The sequence below is a fragment of the Thalia democratica genome, chromosome 4, assembly GCF_965202585.1.
Source record: "Thalia democratica chromosome 4, ktThaDemo2.hap1.1, whole genome shotgun sequence".
NCBI classification, from domain to species: Eukaryota; Metazoa; Chordata; class Thaliacea; order Salpida; family Salpidae; genus Thalia; species Thalia democratica.
Genome location: NC_139168.1, coordinates 21,952,981 through 21,979,324, shown reverse-complemented (window position 1 = coordinate 21,979,324; position 26,344 = coordinate 21,952,981).

The window sequence follows — 26,344 nt, the reverse complement described above, 5'->3', positions numbered from 1 at the left end:
ATGAAAAGCACCAATTGCCACAGACAAGCCAACAAAACCAAGAACGATTTTGCTCAAACTAACATCCAATTTAAATGAAACTTTAATCATTATACAGGATTCCTAAATCATAAGTATTAAACTTTATATATATCTGAACTGACTGTTTAAATAAACCATCAACGTAGGTAGAGTCAAGTTTTCTAACATAAGAATTATTTATATTATTAAAAGTAACTGGTATTAAGTCAAGCAAATTAATGTTTTAGATAAGAACATTAAACAGCTCCTCGCATAGTTTTAATCTTTTGCTAGTGCTAATTTACTCAAATATTTCTAGTTTTATTTTCAGCTGTGCAATATAAATCTAAAAAAATTCATTTTTTTCTTCTTAGCTAACTAACTACTACTAAAGGTAAATTTAGTTTTTAAGGTTATAAAAAAGCAGTATAAACTTTACTTTGTCATTTTTAAATATTTTATCAAAAACAATGGAATTTTCTGTATTATTACTATAACTTTCTAAGTGTAAACCAGTGATTTTTCATCATTAATTAAAGAAATAAAGAGTTTTTTCATCTAGAAATTTGAAACAAATGTTAAAATTTACCAAAGTAAGATTTTGTTTTAATATTTAAACAAAAAAGTATAATAAGCATTGTAGTACTCATTAGGCAGGAATAGTCTCAAGATACCGCTGCTGAGCTCTAACTAAGTGAGCTTAAACACGAAGTACTGAAGCCACCGTTTGAGAGTAGAATGAAAAATTTAGTTTCTCATGACTATGCCTGCCTGATGAGTCCTAAATAGAACGAAACCGGTTGTAGGTTGTCTCGGATGCTGTTGTTTTTGATCGGTGGTAAAGTCCATTGTTTATTATTTACTAAGATATTAATAAAAGAATAACTTGTATTAGTTAAAAATTAAAGACACTCGGTTAGAAACAATAACTTTACATAAAATGAGATATTACGTAACTTAAATTAAAAAAACTAACAATTTATACCCGTTCCATCTGACAAGATACTCAATTCTTTTTTTGCCTCTAAATACTCTTTCTCTCCGATCGTATATCTTTTTTACAACGTAATACCCAGGTATTAAGTAATTTTTCAAAAATATACTGTTTTTTAACGTTAATTGAAATCATAAATTGTAATAAGTGTTTTTAAGTTAATTTTTAAGCTCGCTAGAACTACAACTAAATTATATTTTTTTTATTACTATAGTTTTAAAACGAAAAGATAAAAACCTGAAAACTAACTGTTTTAAAGTTAAAATCACTATATGAATTAGACTTTCAATAAAACAATTTAAACATTCGTAAAAAAATTGTAATGATTTTTCAAAAGTGATTTTACAGTTGATTAACTAAAATGCAGTTCTTTTTTCAAATAACTTGTTTCGTTCATACTTTTTTGTTTAGCATCCGTTGATTAGTATTTATTTAAATTTTATAAATATTGTGTAATGCAATCAAAAAGTTTAAACACACTGTTTATTGTCACAATAGCTAATTGTTGTCAAAATGAATTAAAAAACAAGTTAAAATTATAAATTAAAATGGCTTTCCAAGTTGTTCACTTCTACGGGTAAGCTTTTTTGAACATTGTTTAAACGCAAATGAAATTTCGAGTACATAAGGTTAAAAAAATTTTTAAACTAGCTTTTATAAACAAACATATGGTTGTGATAAAATTTTATATTTACTTTAACAAGGTTTTTTCAATGTGAAACTTAAAATTTAATCTGATTGTACAAACTAAAATGACGCATCTTATAAATTTTCCATTAACAAAAATAAATTTTTACAAGCTTTATAGAACTTCTGTTTTGAAAAGTAAGTTATCATAACCTTTTTTTATTCAACTTTATGGTTAATTTGTATGACATTTAAATCTAGACTTTGTATTTCTACATAATTTTTAATTGGAAACTCATAGCTAATATTTTAGTGAATACATAGTAGTAAAAACAGTTTGTAAATTATTTTCTAAAAACTATGGATATATAGTTTTTTACTGTGCAATGTTTATGAAGCTTTGAGAATCATAATATTGAACCTAAAAAGTTTATCATAATGTCTAAACATAAACAATATAAATTTTTGCTCAAACTTAACAGTGTATTTGGTTCACATTAGGTAAGTTAGTGCTTTACAACTTTTGTCATTAGTTTCAACTAAAAGGTTATAAAATCCTCAAAAAAATGTAAAGTAGTACAAGGTTTAAACCAATTTTAAATCAGCATTAGCATTACTTCAACAATTTGTTGTTACCTGTAGAATTATAAAGCTTTAGCTCATTTTAGTTTATATGTTCAGAATCGTTTTATTTCAGATATTTTACATTGTTATTGAATTCAATTAATTTAACAGGGAGTTTTTTTTTAATATAAAATATCTTAAAATTGTTTTTTTTTCTTGCTTTAAATTTTTTTGACGGCTCGTTTTACCTTTAAAAGTTTTTTGAAAGATACATAGCTTTTAAGTTTTTAAAACTGTTATAAACTAGAGGTCTGCAGCCTTAATGAGGTAATGGCGATTTTTTGGATTTCATTGTGTTATTTCTTTAATTATTTATGAAGTTTCTTTTATTCTTTACAAGTGCTGTTTTCAATTTCTTGTTTTTAATGTTAAGTATGTAAAATATCATTCAAAAAATTTCTTAAACATCTGTATTTTATTTTTTTATCAAATTATTTTTTTTATTGTGCAACGCTTATAATACTTTTTTGTTTAAACATCAAAATAAAGTCTTATTTTGGTCAATTTTATAGTTTAATTTCAATTTCTAGATAAAAACACTCCTAATTTTTGTTTTAACTTATAATGAAAAAACCACTGACTTACACTCATAATTATAATTAAAACAGAAAAATTCTTAGTGTTTTATTAAAATGTTGTTTAAATTTACGAAGTAAAGTTTATATTGATTTATTTACAGCCTTTAAAACTAAACTTAATTTAATTTTAGTAAGGGTTAGTTAGCTAAGCAGAAAATACAAACTTTTAAAATTTATATTGCACAGCTGAAAAAAGAAGTAGAAATAATTGAATTAATTAACACTAGCAAAATGAATATTTAAGGAGAAGTTTTATTTCTTATCATACACATTAACTAACTTGACTTAAGACAAAATACTTTTAATACTGTAAATAGTTTTATGTTAAATAAAACTTTACTCTACATACCTTGATGCTTTACTTAAACAGTAATTTAAGTTATGTATAAAGAGTTTAATACTTTGACATAGGAATTTTGTAAAATGATTAAAATTTCGTTCAAGTTGGGTGTAAGTTTGAGCAAAATTGTTCTTGGTTTTGCTGGCCTGTATGTGACAGTTGGTGCTTTTCATTACTTTTCTACAATGAACAACAAACAAGTTGGTTCAAAAACTGTTAAAACTGTTACCTGTGATACAAAAGATAAGAAAGCTGTTGACATTAAAAATACTTTAGAGTCAGTAAGTGACCCTAACTTTAGTAATACCAAAAAGATGTCTTGTAGTCTGAAGTTGTTAAAAAGTCAGGCTTGTAAAGAAGTACAACTAGCTGTGAATAGTAGTGATATAAACTCAAACAATAGTTAAGGACTCTTTTTGAACCCAGAAGAAGAAACGTTGCTAACAACGTTGGATAATATTGAGGGAAAAATCATCGACGACAATGATACTTTGATACAGGGCGAAACGCAAAACCCGTTTAAAGAAAACGTAACTAAACTTCATGATCTTACAGCAAGGCATCAGAAAAATGAAGAACTGTCTGAAAATTTATCTGAAGAAAGTCACATTAGAGGAAAAGCCCCTGTGACAAATGAAGAAAACAAAATTAAAAGTTTTGTAGCACCAGATGCTGAAAATTTAACTAATATTGTGAATCCAACAACAACTAAAAAGTCTTCCAGAGCAACTGGTAATAAAAACTTGAACACTACTTCAAAATTGGACCTGTTTTTGAACTCAGAAGAAGAAAAGTTTTTAACAATGTCAGCTAACATTGAGAGAAACATTATCAATGACAATGATATTTTGATTCAAAGTGAAACGCAAAACCCGATTGAAGAAAACGTAAATAGTTTTCATGATCAAACAATAAGGCATCACAGGAATGAAGAAGAGTCTGAAAACTTATCTGATGAAAGCCACATTAGAGGAGAAGCCCTAGTGACAAATGAAGAAAACGAAATTGTAAGTTTTGTAGCACCGGATGGTGAAAATTTAACTAATATTGTGAATTCAACAATAAACAAGAAGTCTACTTGTGCAACTGGTAATGAAAAGTTTAACACTACTTCAAAATTAAATCTAATTTCAGAAAATATCAATAAAGTTGATGAAACTATAAAAAATCAACCAAAGAATAGAACTAGAGATGATATTAAGAAAGATTGTATGAAAGTTGAATCATTATCAAACAAATATATTACAGAGATAAAAACAATTATGCTAAATCGTATTAAAACTTTTAAAAAAATTTTTTAAACAAATCAGTTTTCAAAAGACCTACTAGAAAAACTTACAACTAATCACCTGAAACACATTGACAGTACTGTAAATAACAATTTTATAAACAAGCTGTACCAAGTAGAAAGGTTCCATTGGCAAATGATCTCTGACGGCTTGAATGATGGTGTTTTGTTAACAAGGTTCTTTGAAAATAATTCAGATTCTGGAATCAGCCCTTTTGATCTAGTTCGAAATTTTTATTATAAATTGGTTGAAGCATTGGTTTCTGTTGAGTGTTTATTCGGCCAGTTTAAACTAGCGCTTGAAACAGATGATGGTGACAAACTTAAAATTGGATTTTGTAATTTTTGGCTAAACGACCACATAAAATCTTTGAATAAAACATACGACGAATTGAACCAGAAAATGAATAGTGTTTATCCTGACAAAAAAGTTAACGATGAGCTTATTGAATTGGTCTACAAAGTAAAGAGTTTTCTAGAAATTTTTTTTGAAGATTTGAGGATTAAAGCGGTAAAAGTTGAATCTTATTTGTAAGTGGACAATGACATATCTGTTAGATAAAAACATTTAAGTTGCTTATACATCTATTTAGTTTTTTTGCTGATAGTTTTTCTGTTATATTTTGTTTTGTTTTACTTGTGTGCTTTTTAGTTATATAAAGAATAAAAAAAAACTCGTTTATAAAAAACGTTTTTTATATTAATATCATAAATAATATATATATTGTTTAATATTTCAGTACTATTAATAACTCGAATATAGTTTTTATTGCACTATCACTAATGATGTTTTACAAAGCAAAATTTTTAACAAAATTCAAGTAGCATTCATACTTTAATTTTTTTTTTACAAACTGGTTTGCAGGTTATTTGATATAAAACAACCAAAGTTGCTGAATCTTTCTTGGTAAACTTATGTGTGTTAAGGGTCAAATACATCAAGAGCTGGTATGTATATAGTAGAAAAAAACTTAAAGCTTCAATCCAAAAGAGATGCTGTATTTTATAACTATCAGTGCTATAAACCTTAAATTAAGTTATTAAACTTTAAGAATTTTCATAAGTAAAAAACTTAAGTTAAATATAAGTCGAACAATAGGAATATAAAAATTTATATTACAATTAAAACGTATTTCTTAGTTGAGTATAGTTGTATGTTGAAAAAGATCTTAGTACCACTAATAGAAAAAAGTTAGGGACTTTTAACTAGTTTATAAACTCTATAATAACTTTTATTTTGCATTTTGTATTGCGTATTACGTGCATATAATACATCGATTACAAAACAATAGTGGAGACAAATTTAAATAAAAACATTTCTTTGCCCAACTAATAAATTTTAAATACTTCATTAAGTTTGAAATATATAGTTTACCACTAGAAAATAGCAAATAATATAAATTTGTTCAGAAAGTTTTTGTTTTATCAAAACAATAAAAATTCGAAAAATACAATAAGCTTTTTTTTTTAATTTTCAATGAATACTGATGTACGTTTGTTTTACATAAATATGTAAAGAAATAATTTTTAATTAATGATACCTGTAGATTAAGATAAGATATCAAAAAAATTTATATCTTCACACAAAAACGAAGAAGTCGTTTTAGGATAAATTTCTATTGAATATGCTTACATTGTAATATAAATTAGAAATATATTAAAATAAGACAGTTAAGGAAATAAAGTGAATACATTTTTCAATCTAAAACTTTACTTTGTTGACTAAATAAGTTATTATAGGTACTTTATTGACAAAACTGCTTGTTCTTTTTTTTTTAATTTTTTAAATGTTAAATGACTTATTTGTAAATTTTTCTAAAAGGTTAGCATTTTATAATAAGCTTTAACTTGTACTAAATATCACAAACAATGAACATCTAGAGAACTACTGTTACTAGTTTTGAAATACAAACCAATAAAAGTTAAACAACAAAAGTTTGTTAGTGAAAGGAAACTCTAAACTGATTTGCATATACATTATAAACGAAAATGCTATTAAGGTAACAAATTAAAATGATGATTTAAACAAGTGTGAATTAATTAAAAATATGATCAATATAGTGCTTCCTTTATCGTTCGGTCGCATTTTTTGTTCGAGAAATAGGTTTATTTAATCTAGCTCAAATCAAAGCTTTACTTCAATAGTTAACAAAGTTGACTTCAATAACTCTAATCGAGCAGTTTATAGTAACGTGATAATTAAGAAAAATATAAAACTTAATGTTATAGTTCATATTTTCGCGCTATTTATATATAAGAATACAAATTAAACCAAGGGATAGTTTAAACAAAAATGTTTTGATTGCGATGAAATCGGGTTGTATTTTAGAATTTTGCCAACACATACCTTAGTATTAGTACACAGTCGGCCGGATCAAACGAAAAAAATCTTCACCAGAAAGTGTTTCAAAAATTATCCAATTCCGAGAGTCTTATGTTAAGAATCAGAATATTTATGTCAAACAAACTTCCGTTCTTTACTTTTTAAGAAAGCGTCCCAACACCCAATGTTAGTACGACTGTTTACGATGTTGTTTGTTTTTGTTAAATCAATTTTAAACTTTACAACGTTTCGTTTTTTTTTTTTTCGTCTGTTTTAGTTCTTTGTTTCGTTGAGGAAAATTGAAATAAGCTAAATTAACAGATAATTAAGTTTTATCATATGCATTGCATAGTATTAGTTAGGTAGATTATAAGAACAACGATGTTTTGTTCTTATCTGGCCAAAGGCACTTATCCGGCCTAACTTACAAAAATAGCCAAATATGGCCGGGTAAATGAGTAAGCACTGTACTATGTTTTAATATTCAGATACTTTCATTTAAATGTAGAAATTAATTTTAAGTGCAATTAACTTTTGTTTCTTTTAGAAATAAAGATTTCGAAGTTTTGTCACATTGAAGAAGATTCACAATATTCTCTATGTTTCTAGCCTCTAGTGTCACATTACAATCAAATTTGTTTGCTTCAAATGGTACAAGGGTTTCTCTTTTGGCGTCTTTACTACTTTCAGAAAAATTTTCAGAGAATTATAATTTTTCATTATGTACTACTGTTTCATTTTGAACATTGTTTACTTTTTCTTCGAACATGTTTTGCATTTCTTCCAAAGCATCACGGTTATTAACATCTGTATAAGTTTGAGCTAATATTGTTGATATTTTTTTTTCTTCTTGATTCACCAACAGTTCATTACTGCTATTACAGTTTATGTCGCTAGTATTTAATACTAGGATTCCTTTGTTAGAAGTTTGATTGTTTGAAAACTTATGACTGCTACAAGTATTTGTGATATCACATAAGTTGGGATCATTTACTGAGATCAAGATTTTATTAATGCCAACATCTTTTTTACCTTTTGTATCAAATGTAAAAGTTTTAACATTTTTTAAACCAACTTGTTTGTTTTTCTTTCTAAAAAAGTAATGAAAAACACTAACTGCCAGAGAAAAGTAAGCAAAACCAAGAAGTATTTTGCTCAAACTAATAACCAAGTTTATTGAAATTTTAATTATTCTACTGAGTTCGTGTATTATAAATAACATATTTTTTATACGTAGTTAACTTATTATTAGCTTTTAGTGTTATTGAAGACGGTAGAGTTAAGTATTGTTTTATTTAAAAATTACAGGAGTTAAAGACTATTTTATTTATTGTCAAATAATTTTATGAGTCAAGTTCAAAAATAATTTTTCTTTACTTAATTTTTTTTTTTTTTTTGTTGCAATATCAAGGAAATAAAGCATGTTACTCCTTTAACTTTACTTGAAAAATATTTGTTATAAAAAAATTTTTCGTTTGTATAGAGAAAACTTTTCATTTGTTAAATTAAATTTTTAACTTCTGCTTTGATATTTATATAACACCTGCTGGTAGTCTTTTCTAACGGATGATCTATTTTGTTTTAAAACTAATTCTTTTTAAATGTAAATGACTTATTTAAACTAAAAAAAAAATAACACAAATAAACATGTATTTGTTTACAAATGTTAAACCTACATCATTTGTCAACCAAAATAGTTTTAATTTTTGTTCCTTAAATTAAAACGTACAACCAGCACTATTAAATAAAAAAATAAACACTATTAGTTTGATAGACAAATTAATCTCAATTGTTTAAAAATTTACCTAAATAATAAATCTTTTCTAGATGTTATTTTTAAAGTAGAAATTAATAACAGCTCCTATACAACATCATTTATAAAATTATAAACATTAACATAATTGACAAAGTTATCTAAAGTAAAGTATAACAATTGTATTTTAATATGTTTTAACTAACAGAGTATCATTTTTAAACTGAATTGAGTTGGAAAAAATTAAGTTTCACTAATATTTTGTTCTTTAGTTTTTTTTTTTCTTTATATTATGCATATATCTATTCAATAGTTTTATATTGGTCAATAAAGTTTTATATTATGTAGAATTAGAAAGTAAATAACTCTTAGATACCGTTGTTGTAACTACTTTTCAGACATATTTCTATAATTAAATTTAATTTAATAACAATAATTTTAACATTAATTTTACATTTTTTATAATGTTTAACGCTAAACCTATTAGATATAAATAGTTATAACTAAGATACTAGTTTCGATTCTTCGATTAAATTAGTTGTCATAAAAAAGTGTAATCAACCTTGATGGAAGTTTTAAAAAATAGTAAGCTTTGAATGAAATATATACAAACAAAATTAATAAGTTACTTGAAATTAAATTACTTAATTTGCAAATCAGATTTAGTTTCTGTTTCGACATAAAATTTTATTGAGCAAATGTATCAGCTCAGTTTAAAGCAAAATTTAAAAAACATCAAGATGTGTTTGAATACTATATTAAAAATAATTGTAAATAAATTAGTGAAACTTTTATTATGATTCTTCAATTTTACTTTGCAAACGGCCGGTCTTTCTCCATCTCTGAGTTGGTTTCAAGCAAGACACTCTTGCAAGTAATCGGCATCAAAGCAGAATTCCGCAGCGACAACTTCAAAATGTGTTTTTGACGTAATTCATTTAGCAATTTTGAATTTAAATTTTATACTTTTCGAAATTTTTTTTAACTGGATGAAGTAGAATACTTCTATGTTTGTTTATATTCAAATAGCTATTTTTAAGACCAATTTGAGACTTTTTGAAATTCAAACTAAAGTTGTCACTGTCTTGTAAATATGTGGTTTCATTAAATGTTATAAGTATAAATGTAAGTATCGTCTGCAAATTTTAAAAAATCTTGAGCTAGTATTGTTTTATAGGTCATTAATGTGTATAAGAAATAAAAGAGGTCCTAGGACTGAACCTTGTGGTACTACTACGTCTATTTTTCACGTTTCTTCACTTACAAAAATTATCATACTGTTCCCTTTTTATTAATTAAAATTTAATTTTGCACTATAACATTCTATTTTGTTTAGCAAAACCCTTCTATCAACATTATCAAATGCTTTACTTAAATCAAGTAATTCCGCAAATACTGCTTCTCTCTTATCATACCTATTCAGAACAGATTCTACAAATTTGAACATAGCTATGGTAGTACAGTGGTTCTCTAGAAAACCAAGTTTCGGATAGTTTAAAATATAATTTTTTGTAAAAATACTATATAAACAATTGTATATTACTTCTTAATTTTTTTTTAAGTTAGATAAAATTTAGATTGGTCTCCAATTAGTTGCCTTAAACGTTTTGATCCTGGTTTGAATATTTGAATTACTTCTGCTATTTTTAAATTATTTGGATATTTACTTTCACAATGTGTTTGATTTATCAATTCATTTAAAACTATAAAGACATAACTGTTAAATTTTTCAAGAACTTTAAAAAAAGATTTGGTTATAGTAGTCTATTGAACAAAAAAGAAAAACTTCTCAAAAATTTTTTGGTTGAGGGACCTGGACTTATGCGATCATTGATTTGCTCACTTGTAACTCGATATATAGTCTATAAAGCAGTTATAGGTTTACACATTTTTCTATTAATAGTAGTACAACAACTTACGAACTCTTCCTATACTTGCTCTTAATTCATTATACCCTAACCGTACAAAAATTTTAAACAACTTATGTTGTGTTTTATATTACCTTATCTGCAAACCAGTTAATAAATTAATTGTTAAACTTAACTTTCCTTAATAATGCATCATTAGTAAGATACTACACTAAATTAATTAAGTTTAGAAAAATACTGAGATTGTAAACAGTACTATATTAGTTTGATAAAAAAAAATTAAAAACTTTTTTATACACGAACACTTTTTCTTTGTTTATATATAACTAAAAATGCAGACAATAAAAACATAGAAAAGTGTATTTCAATATAATGAACTGTCTGAAAAATAACAAACATAAATGTGTTTATCCGGGGGATTTGTAACTGTCCAATTACAAATAAGAGTTAATTTTAGCCGCCATAACCCTCAGTCCATCAAAAAAATTTTCTAGAAAACTTGTTGTTTCATAGACCACCCCAATAAGCTCATCATTATCTTCTTGGTCGGCGTAAACACTGTTCATTGTCTGGTTCAGTTCGTCGTAGACTTTATTCAAAGAGCTGAGGTAGTCGTTCAACTCTTCCTGACTATTTCCAATCACATTTTTGTTAGCATCTCCAGCTTGTACCGATTGTTTCAACTGGTCAAACAAACATTTATAAGATTTTAGCACCCCACTTACACCGTAGTAGAGATCTCCAACGAGGTCAAAAGGGCTGATCCCAGAATCTGAATTACTTTCGAAGAACTTTGTTACCAAAACACCTTTACCCAAGCTGTCAGAGATCACTTGCCAATGAAACTTTTCTATCTGATACAGCTTGTTTATAAAACCTTCACTTTTAGAACTGTCAATATGCTTCAGGTGATTAGTTGAATACATTCCCAAAACATCCTTTGAAGGCTTACTTGCTGCTAACGTTTTTCTAAAAAATTCAAAACGATTGAGCATAATTGTCTCTACCAACGTTGCCAGTTCATTTAAAAATAGTCCTAACTTTACACACTCTTTCTTAACATCGTCTTTTGTTTTATCCTCCGGTTGATTTTCAATTGTCTTACCAACATCGTTAGCATTATCTGAAACTAAGTCTACTTTTGAATTTTTGTTCAATTTTTCATCACTGTTTGCATTAGAAGTCTTTTCGTTTGTTATTGGATTCACAATATGATTTAATTTTTCAGCATCTGATGACGCAAAACTGTCGATTAGTTTGGTATCATTCGTTTTTAGGGGTTTTTTTTTTTGAGTACTTACTTTTATCAGACAAATTTTCAGAGGCTTGCCTAATTTCATCATGCTTTGCTGCTTTATTATGAATATTATTTACATTTTCTTTAAACAAGTTTTGTTTTTCTTCCTGAACTAAAACATCATTATTTTTGATAATCTCTGATTCAGTATTAGCTGAAGTTGCTAACAGTTTTTCTTCTTCTTGATTCACAAACAGTCCTTCACTATTGTTTGAGTTTTTGTCACTACTATTCACAGCTAGTTGTACTTCTTTATAAACCTGACTTTTTAACAACTTCAGACTACAAGACATATTTTTGGTATCACTAATGCTAGGTTCACTTACTGACTCTAAAGTATTTTTAATGATAACATCTTTCTTACCTTTTGTATCACAGGTAACAGTTTTAACAGTTTTTAAACCAACTTGTTTGTTGTTCTGTTTAGAAAAGTAATGAAAAGCACCAATTGCCACAGACAGACCAGCAAAACCGAGAACCATTTTGCTCAAACTAACATCCAACTTAAACGAAACTTTAATCATTTTACAGGACTCCTGTGTTATGAGTGTTAAACTTTATACTTAACTTAACTGACTGTTTACACAAAATATCAACGTAAGTAGATTTAAGTTTTATTCTATATAGGGTTATTTATAGTATTAAAAGTAGTTGGTTTTACGTCACGTAAATTAATCTGTAAGATAAGAAAATTAACCATCTTCTCGAATGTTTTTAATCTTTTGCTAGTGCTAATTTACTCAAATATTTCTAGTTTTATTTTCAGCTGTGCAATATAAATCTAAAAAAAAATCAAATTTTTCTTTTTAGCTAGCTAACTATTACTAAAGGTAAATTTAGATTTTAAGAAATTGTAAACTTTACTTTGTAATTTTTTAAACATTTTATTTAAAAACTAAGGATTTTTCTGTTTTATTACTATAAATTTTTGAGTGTAAATCAGTGATTTTTCATCATTAAAAAAAATAGTGTATTTATTTATCTAGAAATTTGAAATAAATCTTGAAATATTAAAATATGACGTTGTTTTAATATTTAAACAAAAAGGTATTATAAGCATTGTAGTAAAAAAGGATAAAAAATTTCTAATTTGATAAGCAAAGAAAATACAGATGTTTAAGAAATTGTTTGAATGATGTTGTACACTTTTGTTATTAAAAAAATAAAATTTAAAACAGCTTCTGTAAAGAAATTTAAAAAAAAATTACATAGTTGTTTACAGAAATTACATAATTAAATTCAGAAAAATCGCCTTTACCTCATACAAAGCTGCAGATGCCGAGTTTATAAAAGTTTAAAAACATTTAAAGCTGTGTATTTTTAAACAACCGTCTAAAACGAACCGTCAAAAATAACTAAATCAACAAAAAAAACAATGTTCAGACATTTTACATGAAGAGTAACTTTTTGTTGAATTGAGTTATTTTAATAACAATGTAAAATATCTAAAACAAAACAATTTTGAAACATATAAACTAAAATGAGCTAAAGCTTTATAATTCTACAGGTAACAGCAAAAAGGTTTTTTTTTGAAATAATGCAAATGCTGATTTAAAGTTGGTCATAAACCTTGTACTACAGTTTTTTGAGGATTTAATAACTTTTTAGTTGAAACTAATGATAAAAGTTTTAAAGCACTAACTTACTTAATGTGAAGCAAATACACTGTTAAATTTGAGCGAAAACAACTTTATTTATGTATAGACATTATGAAAAACTTTTTAGGTTCAATGTTATGATTCTCAAAGCTTTATAAAAATGGTACAGTAAAAAACTATATTTCCAGGGTATTTAGACAATAATTTAAAAACTATTTTTACTACCAATTATCTACTATAAAATTGGCTATGAGTATCTACTGAGGTTTCTAAAGTTATGTAGGTATACCTAATCTATATTTTCATATCATACAAATTAACCATAAAGTTGAATAAAAAAGGTTATGATAAATTACTTTTTAAAACAGAAGTTCTATAAAGTTTGTAAAAACTTAGTTTTTGTTAATGGAAAATTTATACGATGCGTCTTTAATGTACAAGTATGGTTAAATTTTAAGTTTCGCATGAAAAACCTTGTTAATGTAAATATAAAATTTTATAACAACCTTAAGTTTGTTAAAACAGCTTGTTTAAAAATTTGTTTAACCTTATGTAGTCGCACTTTCTTTTGCTTTTAAACAATGTTCAAAAGAGCTAACCCGTAGAAGTGAACAACTTGTAAAACCTTTTTAATTCGTAATATTAACTTGTTGTTGTAATTCATTTTGACAACAATTTACCATTGTGACAGTAAACGATATGTATAAACTTTTTGATTTGTGAGTTACGAAACTTATTGTTTGCATTACACAGTATTTATGAATTTTAAATAAATACTAATCAAAAGTTGCTAAATAAAAACGTATGGACGAAACAAGTCATTTACAAAAAACTGCATTTGAGTTTATCAGATGCTAAAAACAGCTTTGAAAATCATCACAGTTTTTTTTACGAATGCTTAAGTTGTTTAACTCAAAGTCTAATTCATATAGTGATATATACTTTAATTTTAAAACAGTTTGTTTTCAGGTTTTTAGCTTATCGTTTTAAAACTATGGTAATAAAAAAATATTATTTAGTTGTAGTTCTAGCTAGCTTAAAAGTTATTTAATGAAATAAAAGTTAACATAAAAACATTTAACACAATTTATGATTTCAATTAACGTTAAAAAGCAGAATATTGTTGAAAAACTAAGCTTATAGAAAATTTAAAAGTTAAGAAATAAAAATTTGAACAATATTAAACAGTTTGCAAATAAAAATAAGTAAAGTAAAGTATATTTTTTTAAATATCAACCGCAAATAAAACTCAAAAGTTAGTATAAGTGTCGATATTTTGAATCAAATCTATCGTAGAGCTAGATTTACAAATGAATTTTGTTTTCCTATTTTCTATCGTCTATCAACACCAAGCGATCACTTATATACCACTGGCTTTAGAAGTTCGAGTCTATTGGAAGTAGGTTTTAGTAATACTTATATTTGAAGCAAGTTTTAATAACTTAATTAAGATAAAAAAAACTCTTATTTAGAAAAGTGTTTTTAACGATATACATGAAACAAAATTTAAAAAAATACCTTTATTGTTTACGAAAAAAAACTAGCTCTAATTTAAACCTCTTTTTCAGCTACTTTTAATTATGCTTTTGATTTTTAAACCGAATCATTATTGTTTACTGTTTTTTGACCTTCAATAAACTATAACTACTAAACTATTGTTTTATTTTTTTAAAGTTGAAAACCGACGAAAGCTGCCGAGCACAAGTGAAGGAATTTTGGGTGAGGATCAAAAAGTTAATAAAAAATCGAAACGTGTCTACCTAATTTCTCTACCTAAATTGCTTGCGGGCCGAAATTAATAAAATAAATTTAGTACTCAATAAAAGCAAAAATATGATACAAGATATGCTGCCATTTTGCGCTAACGATTTCTTATTACTATATCAAAAGCTTAATTGTAAGTTTCCACCGCAACAACTTTATATTCATTTATTTAAAAGAGTATGATTTTAGCTGAAAGTACATCGCGGGCTGCGGTTTGCCAACCCCTGTCTTTGTACGATAATTTTAGTCTGAGCAAAAACTTAAAACCATTGAAACTAATCTTTAAGAATTATAACTAAAGAAAACTTAGTATAATTTAAAACTGTCTATTTTCTGTGTAATATAGTTCTATTTTGATAAAAAGTTGAACTTTTTCTCTCTCAAAATATCGGCCAAGCACTTATAAAAAATATTTCTTTAAAGCAAAATAATTTGGGAGAAAAGCATCAAAGGCTATTGTTTTGTACCATGATTAACACCCTAAAAGTTATAAAAAATCCACCAGTTTCAGCTAAGTTGGTAGAGGAATCCCTATAAAAATGACCTTTTTATTGCAAAATAAAACTTGTTAAAAACGTCATATATCTTACTGATTTAGGGTATAACTAATTAATAAAATATATAATACTTTATTTCAAATGTTTAAGATGCTTAATACTATTTTATATAAGCTACATTTCACTCAAATTTCAAAAACGATGACAATGACATAATAAAAGTGTTTTCCATTTCACTGTTTGTATTGCAACAACTTGTGACGATGCAAAAGCTAGTTCAACAACAATTTAATAATTAAAAAAAAACAGTCATTAGGGGGAGTTTCGATAAGTACAAGGGAAGATCAGGAATTCTCTTGTTTTATAATTAAGCTGAACTTTTAAGTCTTCAAAACCGATATATCTAGCACTTTACTATATTGAATTATCATTTTTTAATTAAAAATATTGTAAAATTAAAAATAAAACACTTTTAATATCATGAATTTCCTTTTATAAATATCAAACATTCTTTAGAACAAATCAATTACTTATGACGTCAGTAAAAATGACGACAGTTAAAATTTGTAAAATTCTGAACAATATTTCTTTTATCATGATTTTTTTAATAAGTATCAAACATTTTTTAGAACCAACCATTCACTTATGACGTCAGTCGTGATGACGACGGCAAACAAGTCAGTTGTGTCGTCACAAACGGAATTGTTGAACACGTGATAAAAACCAGCCAATCCCCAGCGAGGAAAATTGAAGTTTCTGGTTAGTTTTGTTTTAACTAATGTATATAGTAATAAATATTAGGATATAGTCTGTCGTTAAGGCAATCTTAATTTATAAAATATTATAAACTTAAATATGTTTTTTTAATTTTCATGACAGAAAAAATCAGACAAACTTTTAAAACAGTTTCCTTCAAAATTAAAATCAAGTATTGAGATTAATTATCTATTTAGATATATTTCTGCAATAAGAAAATAATTATCAAAATATTTTTAAATAATTTTTATTTTTTTCAGAATACAAAATTTAGCCAGCAGAAGCCGCCGGAAGGAAACGCAAAACTTGTTAAGCGCCGTAAAAACATTATTAAATTATTGTGAATAAATCATTTTAGTGTGATTTTTTATATATATAAATGATTATATTAAATTAAACTTGTTTTAGAGATTTTGTTTTACTTCTAAAAGTTTTCATTGGTATATTAACTTAACATTGTTATTTTTTTAGATAAAGGTGTTAATAAGTAAACATACCAGCATGTTTTTATTGAACTTCAAAGACAGCAAAATTTCATATAATCACATAAAATTGTTATCAACAAGTACTTAAAAAATTATTTCTTCGTTATTTGATCAAATAAATTTGAAGCCAAGTCTGCATTTAAATTTTAAATATTGCAAAACACCAGTAATTAAAAAATTTAACCCGAATATTAACTTTAAGAAAAATACGTTAGTATGTTTAAAAACATAAGTTTTAAGAAGTTTAATTTTTAGATCTTATCACTTTCCTTTAGTTTGATAAGAAGTAGTTTATTGAAATCAAACAATTTGAATATTAGATAATATTTGATGAACTTCTAACAGATCTAAATAATAAAACAAACTTAATGCTTAAAAATAATATTTTATTGGATCTGTTTTACAAAGTCAAGCATGTATAAAAGTTAATTCTAGATACACTTAAACAAAATTGTCTAAAAGGCAACAAATATTTTGGAAGCATGTTTTTGAACCTACGTTTAAATATACAACACAAACAAGACAGTCTAATTAGAATAGTTTTGTACATCATTCTAAATCGTAAAGCTCCTTTACTGTCTTTTTGTTTTATTCGCTGCTATTTTGCTCTTTTTCCACTTGAGCCAATTTTTCTTTTTCTCGTGCTTTCTCTTCTTCTTCTGAAGTCTATACTGCTCCCATAGACTCCATACATCAGCTATCTCCTGGCGCTTTCTCTTCAAGTATCCTATTCTCTCCTCACTAGACATCCTCTGCAGCTTCTCATCAGATTTGATCTTAATGTCGCGAACTGAAGGAGGATGCTTTATCTTCTTTCTCACTGGCTCATCTGAATTGTCTACAACTGTACTAGACTGCAAGTTATTATCTTCTTCATTTGATGAGACATGCATTTGATCTTTATTTATCTCCATAGTTTTCTTCTCTGGTTCATCTGAGTTTTCAACATCTGTGTTGAAATACAAACTATTATCTACTTCAATTGATGTGATTTTAATATGATCGTTGTTTAACACTCTAGTTTTGCTTTCTGACTTGTTTTAGTTTCTTTTTTTCTTCAAGAAGAAATGACTTCTTTTTTGACTTTTTTTAGTTTCTCCTTCTAAATTATTTATATTTAAAACTATGGACTCATCTTAATACAATAAACAAAAAACTAACCTTCACGAATTGTTGTGGAATCTGTGTTTTTGCAATGGCTACTACTTTGGTCGTTAAACCTAAAATCAGTGCTTGTTAGACAAATAAAACTAGATTTAATTGTTTATCCGCTTTTCAGGGTTAAATAAAAACCAAAAAGTCAAGTAAACGAGATTCGGAACCAGTTAATTAGATAAAGAAGTTGTCTTAATTTTAATTTTTTTTTTATATCATCACGTCAATAACTTTTTTTTTTACTACATTACCTATAATATTCGTTAATTAATCATAGAAAACAGTAATATATAAAACAACTGTAGCTTACTTTCTGTATTGTAATTTGTCTCAATTTCATGTAAACTTCTTAAAAGGTACATGTTTGTGTCTTCAAGAGTTTTTGTATCCTCTTTTAAACTGGCAATTTTTTTTGCAAGCCTAAAATTTTGTCTGGTTTTCTTTCTAACTAGCTGCTTCAAGCCTGAGAAAGAAACAATTGTAACATTTACATGAAAAATAAAAAAACTTTTAAATTATTTTTTTTTAATTTATGAAAATACTTATAATATAAACATATAGAAATAGTTTTTATGCAATCGTCCTGAATGTGTTAGACATGAAACTAAATTTACTTACTTTTGTTTTTTGTTTCAGTATTTTTGTTTTTTAACTTGACCTTTGAAATTTCAGTCATATCTTCTGCAATTATTTTTTTCAAAACAGATAACCCTATAAAGTTTAGGCAAACGTTTTAAATACTTAAAAAACTGCTTTAGGTTAATTTTGCAATTAACACTTACGAAGGCTCTATTAATGTAAATGTTTTTATTTTTTTTTATTTAAAATTTTAAACTAATAACGCTTTTTAAAAAACTGAAAAAAATAAATTAATTAATCAAATAGCTTTTAATTAGAATAAATGTTAACTAGTTTACTTCTAAAAATTTCTAAGTTAAAAAAACATTTAGAGTTAGTTTCTCACCAGTTCTATTCTTTTTCCTAACCAGTTCTGAAATATCGTTCAATTTTGTTATCTTTCGTTCACAACGCCTATAAAATATATCAAGGGCTTGTGGGCAACCTTCCAAATTTTCAATTGGCTCCCAAGTATCTTCATCGCTTTAATAAATTTTTTTATTTTTAATTTCATAAAAAAATGTAGATAAAAATGATATTGATTTTTATAAATAGTTTCTTTTTATTGAAAATATTTTTATAACTTTGATAATGAGTGATGTAAAACAAAATAAAAGTTAAATAAAAGTACACAAGACAATGTTTTACTCTTTTGAAGTTAAAAACAGTTGTTTACACAACTGTCTAGATAAACAGAAAAGACTTCTTGGTAAATTTAATAGTCGCTTGTAGTTGATAATAATAAAATAGTTTTCAATCAAATAACAAAAAAAAAATTAAAACAAATCATATACAAAACGAGCTGTTACAATTTATAGACATTGTTAGATATTAGAAACCAGTTAACAACTTACAACTGGTTTCGTCCTAATTAGGACTCCTTAGGCAGGAATAGTCTCAAGATACCGCTGTTGAGCTCTAACTAAGTGAGCTTAAACACGAAGTACTAATGCGACCGTTTAAGAGTAGAATGAAAAATTTAGTTTCTCGCGACTATGCCTGCCTGATGAGTCCTAAATAGAACGAAACCGGTTGTAGGTTGTCTCAGATGCTGTTGTTTTTGATCGTGAGGTAAAGTCCATTATTTATTATTTACTAGGATATTATAAACACAATAACTAATCATAGTAAAACATTAAACATACTCAGTTATAAATAATAACTTTACATAAAATTAATTATTACGTAGCTTAAATTAAAATAAACTAACGAACTATACCCATTCCATCTGACAACATGCTCAATTCTTTTTTTGCTTCTAAATATTCTTTCTCTCCGGCCGTATATCTTTTTAACAACGTAATGCCCAGGATTCAAGGGTTTGTTTAGATCTTTTCTTGCTCTTAGCTTATAAGTAGCAGACATAGTAAAAGTTTGAGTTATTATGTAGTAGAAACTGAAAATAAAGTGAAAAAAAAAATGTAATTAACAAATTCATTATTTTAAGGTAGTATACTTTTCAAAAACTTTTTAGTTTCAAGTTGTATTTTGATACTTAAAGTTAGTAGTTAGGTACAATGATCAAACTAAAGTTTCCATTAAATAATAATGTAATTTCTTTTTGATCTAAATCAGCTATATTAATTTTTGAAATAAACTTCAAATTTTTACAATATTTCAAACTGTAGTACCAACTAAATACTTCTATTTTAATAAAAATAAATTAAGCTTTATTATTTGAAAATTTTATACTCTTTAAAACTATCTTTTTTCAATACGATAGCTATTTTAAATACTGTTGACAACTTTAGTAGCTTAAATTTTATAGAAATTTCAAAAAGGTTAACTAACTCGTTTCGTACTTATATCTACAATTTTTATTTTATGGTATTAAAGTTACCATTAAGTAAAGTTTGTATAGACTATTTAATATTAATTTAATATAGTGATCACAGTTTGTTTTTGAATGATTATGTATAAAATCCAATAGAATATTTTGTGAATAATTATTCATTGCAGTGTTAAACTAATACTACTATCAGTCTCCTCAAAAGTACACACTAACAAAATAAAATTAAAAAATGGAAAAATAATAAAAATGTAAACTGCTTTAAACCCTGGAGGTCACAAGTCATTTACTACACAATTAAGTTAAGAATCAACAACATCTATATGTTTGCTGAAAATAACTTTAACTTAGCACATAATAACCTTATATAATAACATGTTTATTGTAAAATAGACTTCTGCACTTAGAGCTCCATAAACTTACCCAAAACAAAACCTTAAAACTTCAAGTTAACATCATCAAAAAAAAACAATAACTTTTTTCTAATTATTACCAACACGAACGTAAATTCAAACTTTAAACCAAAACTACCTATTTCACAGTTAAAAACAAAATTATTAGTAAAAAATCTTTAAATTAACAGTATAAGCTTAGTAGATAAGAAATTTAGAAAAACAAAATACAGACTAAGCCTGATCTTTTAAAATAAGATTTTAAACTGAACTGAGCTTACCTGTGAGTGACCTTACTGAGGTTTAAGTAAATTAAACACCTAGAAGATATTTTACTTTGCGAGTTCTGATAAGAAATAATCCAAAATGTAAATTAAACGAAAACACATTCGACAGAAAATAATATTTGATTTAGAATTAAAAACCATATGGTACTTAATTCTTTTATCTAACTGTAAACTTTAGTTATTTATAAATGTTAAAACCACTACTGATAAATACTATCAGTATATTATTCAAAGTATATCTTGAAAATTTAATCAAAAAAGTTCATTACAACAGTTTTAAAACGCTTTTAATAAAACCGTAGTTACCCGATTTACTCGAGAAAATCGTAAATTACTTACTCGACTGCCGAACTTTAAGCTAAACCATATAAACGTTTTCTCAGTGTATAGAAATCTTTACTTTTGAAGTTTTCTTAATGTTACTTGCTTATTAAAAAACTCTGTTTTTGCTATAATAATAGACTTTAAACATTGTTTCAGATACTCAAAGTTTATTCAACTTGAGTTGTAATAAATAAATGGTATAATTTTATATGCTTTTAAAATAACTTGAGTATTTAGTTAAATACTGTTGCTCTAGTACAGTAATGGTTTTCAGAGGTTTCGAAAGTTACAAATTAAAAATATTTAAAGTTAACAGCTATAAAAAAGCATCTATTTTTTTACTACATCTAATATTATCTGTTTTGTCGCTTCATTTTGGTTAGATTAAGATTTTGTACCGTATTTTCTCCTTCGATAATTAATTAGCAAAACAAATACCATTCTAAGTGTTGAATACTATAGCATTTAGTAAAAAGTAAAGTCAATTTAGCTTTAATTATTATCTGAATAGCTCAGGCAAATTTATGATCTTGGTTTTTTCTAAAAACTCTAAAAAGTTTATCTTGAGACGTTAAATCGAGTTTATTGTCAAATTCACTTATTTAAAAAGTAATTTTTTTTTTTTAAGTGTTAACTTCTTTCAGTTTTTCAATATATTTAGAATAAAAAAAATACACTTTTAGCATAAAATATGATAAAATTTAACATATAACTTATTAAACTTTTTACAGTTTTACCTTATTTAAAAAGGTGGTGGCATATTTTCATGTCTGCTATAAGTATTGTTTATCTCGTTTAATAAATAAAATTTTAGTTAAATATTTAAGTCTACAAATGTCATCTTCTTCCATGTTTATTTTTTTATGTTTTAGGGTTAAACAGCATTTTCAACTTTTATCTTACAAGACACGTTTTAGAGTAAATTATAAATAATTTTTTTTAAGTAAACACAATGAGTTAGTCAATTTGCGTTCAGTTTTTATCTTTTTATTATTTTTTTTTTTCATGTTGTTTTCCTATTTAAGATTTAACAGTTCACATTTAAATTAAATTATTAAAAGCATGTGGTGTACAACTCGATAACTGATTGGTTTATTCGTACACCAGTTCCTTAGAATAAAATTTTTGAACGCTTTTTCTATCGTTCAACAAACAATATATAAGGCTAAAACAAATAAAGTAAAGTGAAATCTGAAAAATCTATATTAAAAAACTCTATTTTTCAAATATCAACAGAAGCAAACACTACAAAAATTAAAAACCAGCATATCTGTGTTAGATCTAGTTGTTTCAATAGTTCTTACATTTTATTCTCAACTCTTTTCTACTAATAATATTAATTTTTTTATTGCTTTTACCGTAGAAGCATCCACTTTAGAGTACAAAATTGGGTTTAGAAAATTATAAATGGGTAAATGCAAAAATGAACTAAAAGAGTGTACAATATAAGGTAAACGGTATCCAAAAAAAACCTAAAAAGTAAATATAACAAATGGTAGCCAGCAAAAGTATGTTTGTTCTGAACTGCATCATTTTATCGCTTATAACTTTATTTCAGAACTATTACAAATTTTTTTTCACTTAAGTCTGTAAAATATGCAAAAGTACCCACCTGATATAAAAAAAACGGTAACTAAGTTTAAGCAGATCAAAGAAATCAGTAGCTTAAAATTTTAAACAAAGATAATTTTATCTATATTAACAGTACAAATTCGATACTGAGTACGTTTTTGAATTCTTAAAACAAAATTTGAGTATGATTAAAGAAAGTATAAAATCATAAAATTTATCAGTATTAAATCTAATGCAAGCTCAAAGACCTTATACTCTTAGGAAATTCATAAAACTACTTAAAAGTTATGTATAATGCTACGTTTATTTTCTTAATAAACAAAGTTGTACAAAATGAAAATTTAAGGTAATAACTTTTATAACTTGTTTATATTTTATAATATTACATATAAAAAAAAAGTATTAGCCTAAAAGATTTTTTGAACATTTTTGCTAGACATTAAAATTTAGTACAAAATTTAGAGGTTATTATTAGTTACAAAATTGAATAATAGGTTTTTACTTTCGTTCGTTCATTTAAAACAGGTATATTTAATCTATTAAGTAGTTTCTTTTATTCGTTTAACCAAAAATTAAAATTTTTACTTACCTAAAATATTTTTAATAGTAGAAATACTTACTAAAATAGTCTCAACAAGTTATAAGTGTAAAACGTTGATTTAAATTTTTGCGATCACAATTTTTTATTATTCATGTGTTAAAGAAACATGAATTATATCAGTTAACTTAAAAGTAAAAAAAAAATATTTTTGTGATATATAACTAGTTAATATATAATATTGATACAAACAGCCGTGGCAAATCTGACAAAACTCTAATTGAAGTTCATTGTTACCTGGCAATACATAAGCTCTACGACTAATGCTGCTATTCCCTTTGCACAATCACGTGTTTGCAAAATGGCTGTTCTGTAAAATAAACAAACTGTTTGGTTTACTTTTAGTCACAACCCTCAGGAAAATCGTCCTGTAAATTGCAAATAGTGCTGAAATCGAGCTTGCCTGTGTTCGAAGCGTGTTTGTTACAAAATACGTCGTAAAAAAGCTTAACCTTGAAGTTTTCGCAAGCACATTCTTCAGACAAATCCTGAAAGTCGATTGTTCCATTGCAAACTTGGCTGTTAAGAATTATTGTCCTGTCGAAACGTCAAACGCACTTTAACTCTCCAACTTCGTTATAGCACTTGTCTTCTTGAGTTTTGCAGTGAGCCGTTGTAAATAGGCTACTAGGCTGAGATACTGTTTGATATTGAAGTCTATTAGATCGTTTGTACCAGTTACATTTCAAATTAAAAACAAACTTTTGGGTTGTTCTTTTTGTTTTCTTTTTAGAACTTACATAGGTTTAACTTAAAGAACTAGTGCTAGTATACTTTTGTACTAGTTAAGACTAAGTGTAAAAAACAAAACTTTAGGTTTATAACTTCAAAAATAATCATGACCGATCATTACAATTGTTATAACCGTCACAAAGTAGACTTCTTGTTATGCATCTGCTTTTATCCAAACATAGAAACAAGTTTTTGTGGTTGCAGTCTTTTATAATTATTTGTTCATCTTCATTAGAGTAACAATCACTTTTGCTATCTCTGAGCATTTCAAAACTCATCTTTTATTGACTGTTTGTCTTGTTTGCTGTGGTTGTGTTATAAAAGCAACCGAGTTCATATTCCAAGCACTCAAAGTCTACATAACTTTCGTCTGTCCCATCAATGCTATCTCTTTTCCCGTCGTTTACAGAACAATCGAAACAAATAATCTTACATTGAAACTCAGTTTTAATATCACATGCTTTTATCGATGGCAGTATTTTTTCCTAAATATTTTCAATCGCACCTAATAAAAATTTGAGTCTCAGTTATAGAAAGTATTTGTTTTGTTTTCAGATTAAGTATACGTTTAACAGTGACCTGGAATTATATTATTCAGTTCAGTTTTACGTTCTAGTTACTGCACCATATAAAAGTTGCTGTTTTTAAAATTAAATTGTAGTTAAACTAACTTTTGCATCGTCACAAGTTGTTGCATTATCAGTAGTAAACAGAAAACACTTTTGTTACGTCATTCTCATCGCTTTTCAAATTTGAGTGAAATGTAGCTTAAATAAAATAGTATAAGCATTTGAAACATTTGTAATAAAGTATCAGATATCTTATTAATTAGGTATACCTTAAATCAGTAAGATATATGACGTTTTTAACAAATTTTACTTTGTATTAAAAATGTCATTTTTGTAGGATTTCCTTTATCAACTTAGCTGAAGTTGGTGCGGTTTTTAGAACTTTTAGGGTGTTAATCATGTTACAAAACAAAGGCCTTTGATGATTTTCTCCAAAATTATTTTGCTTCAAAGACATATTTCCTTTTTAAGGTGCTTAGCCAATATTTCTAGAGAGAGAGTTTAATATTTCATCAAAATAGAACTATATTACACAGAAAATAAACAGTTTTAAATTATACTAAATTTTTTGTGGTTATAATTATTAATCATTAGTTTCAATGGTTTTAAGTTTTTGCTCAGACTAGAATTATCGTATAAAGGCAGCGGTTGGCAAACTGCAGCCCGCGATGTACTTTCAGCTAAAAACATACTCTTTTAATCAAATCAAAATAAAGTTTTTGCAGTGGAAACTTACAATTAAGCTTTTGATTTAGTAATGAAACTATTAGTGCTAAATGGTAGCATGTCTTATATCATATTTTTGCTTTTATTGAGTACTAAATTTATTTAAATTAACTTCGGCCCGCAAGCAATTTAGGTAGAAATATTAGGTGGGCACTTTTTGATCTTCACCCAAAGTTCCTGCACTCGTGCTCGGAAACTTTCGTCGGTTCGAAGTTTTTCAGCTCTTCAAAAAAAAAAACAACAGTTTAGTAGTTAAGTTTATTGAGAGACAAAAAACAGTAGACAATAACGATTCGGTTGATAAATCAATAGTATAATTAAAAGTAACTGAAAAAGAGGTTTAAATTAGAGCTAGTTTTTTTCGTAACAATTAAGGTTTTTTTTTAAGTTTCATGTATTTCGTAAAAAACTCTTGTGTCAACATGAGTTGTTTATTTTTTAAATTTAACTTATCGAAACGTACTTTAGATATAGATATCACTAAAACCTACTTCCAAGAGACTCAAACTTCTGAAGCCAGTGGTATATAAGTGATCACTCAGTGTTGCTAGACGACAAAAAATAGGAAAACAAAATTCATTTCTAAATCCAGTTTCATGATAGATTTAATTCAAAATATTAACACTAATACTAACTTTTGAGTTTTTACTTTCGGTTGATATTTAAAAAAATATATAATATTTTACTTATTTTTATTTACAAACTGTTTAATATTGTTTAAACTTTTATTCCTTAATTTTTTAATTTTCTACAAGCTATATTTTTCAAAAATATGCTGTTTTTTAACGTT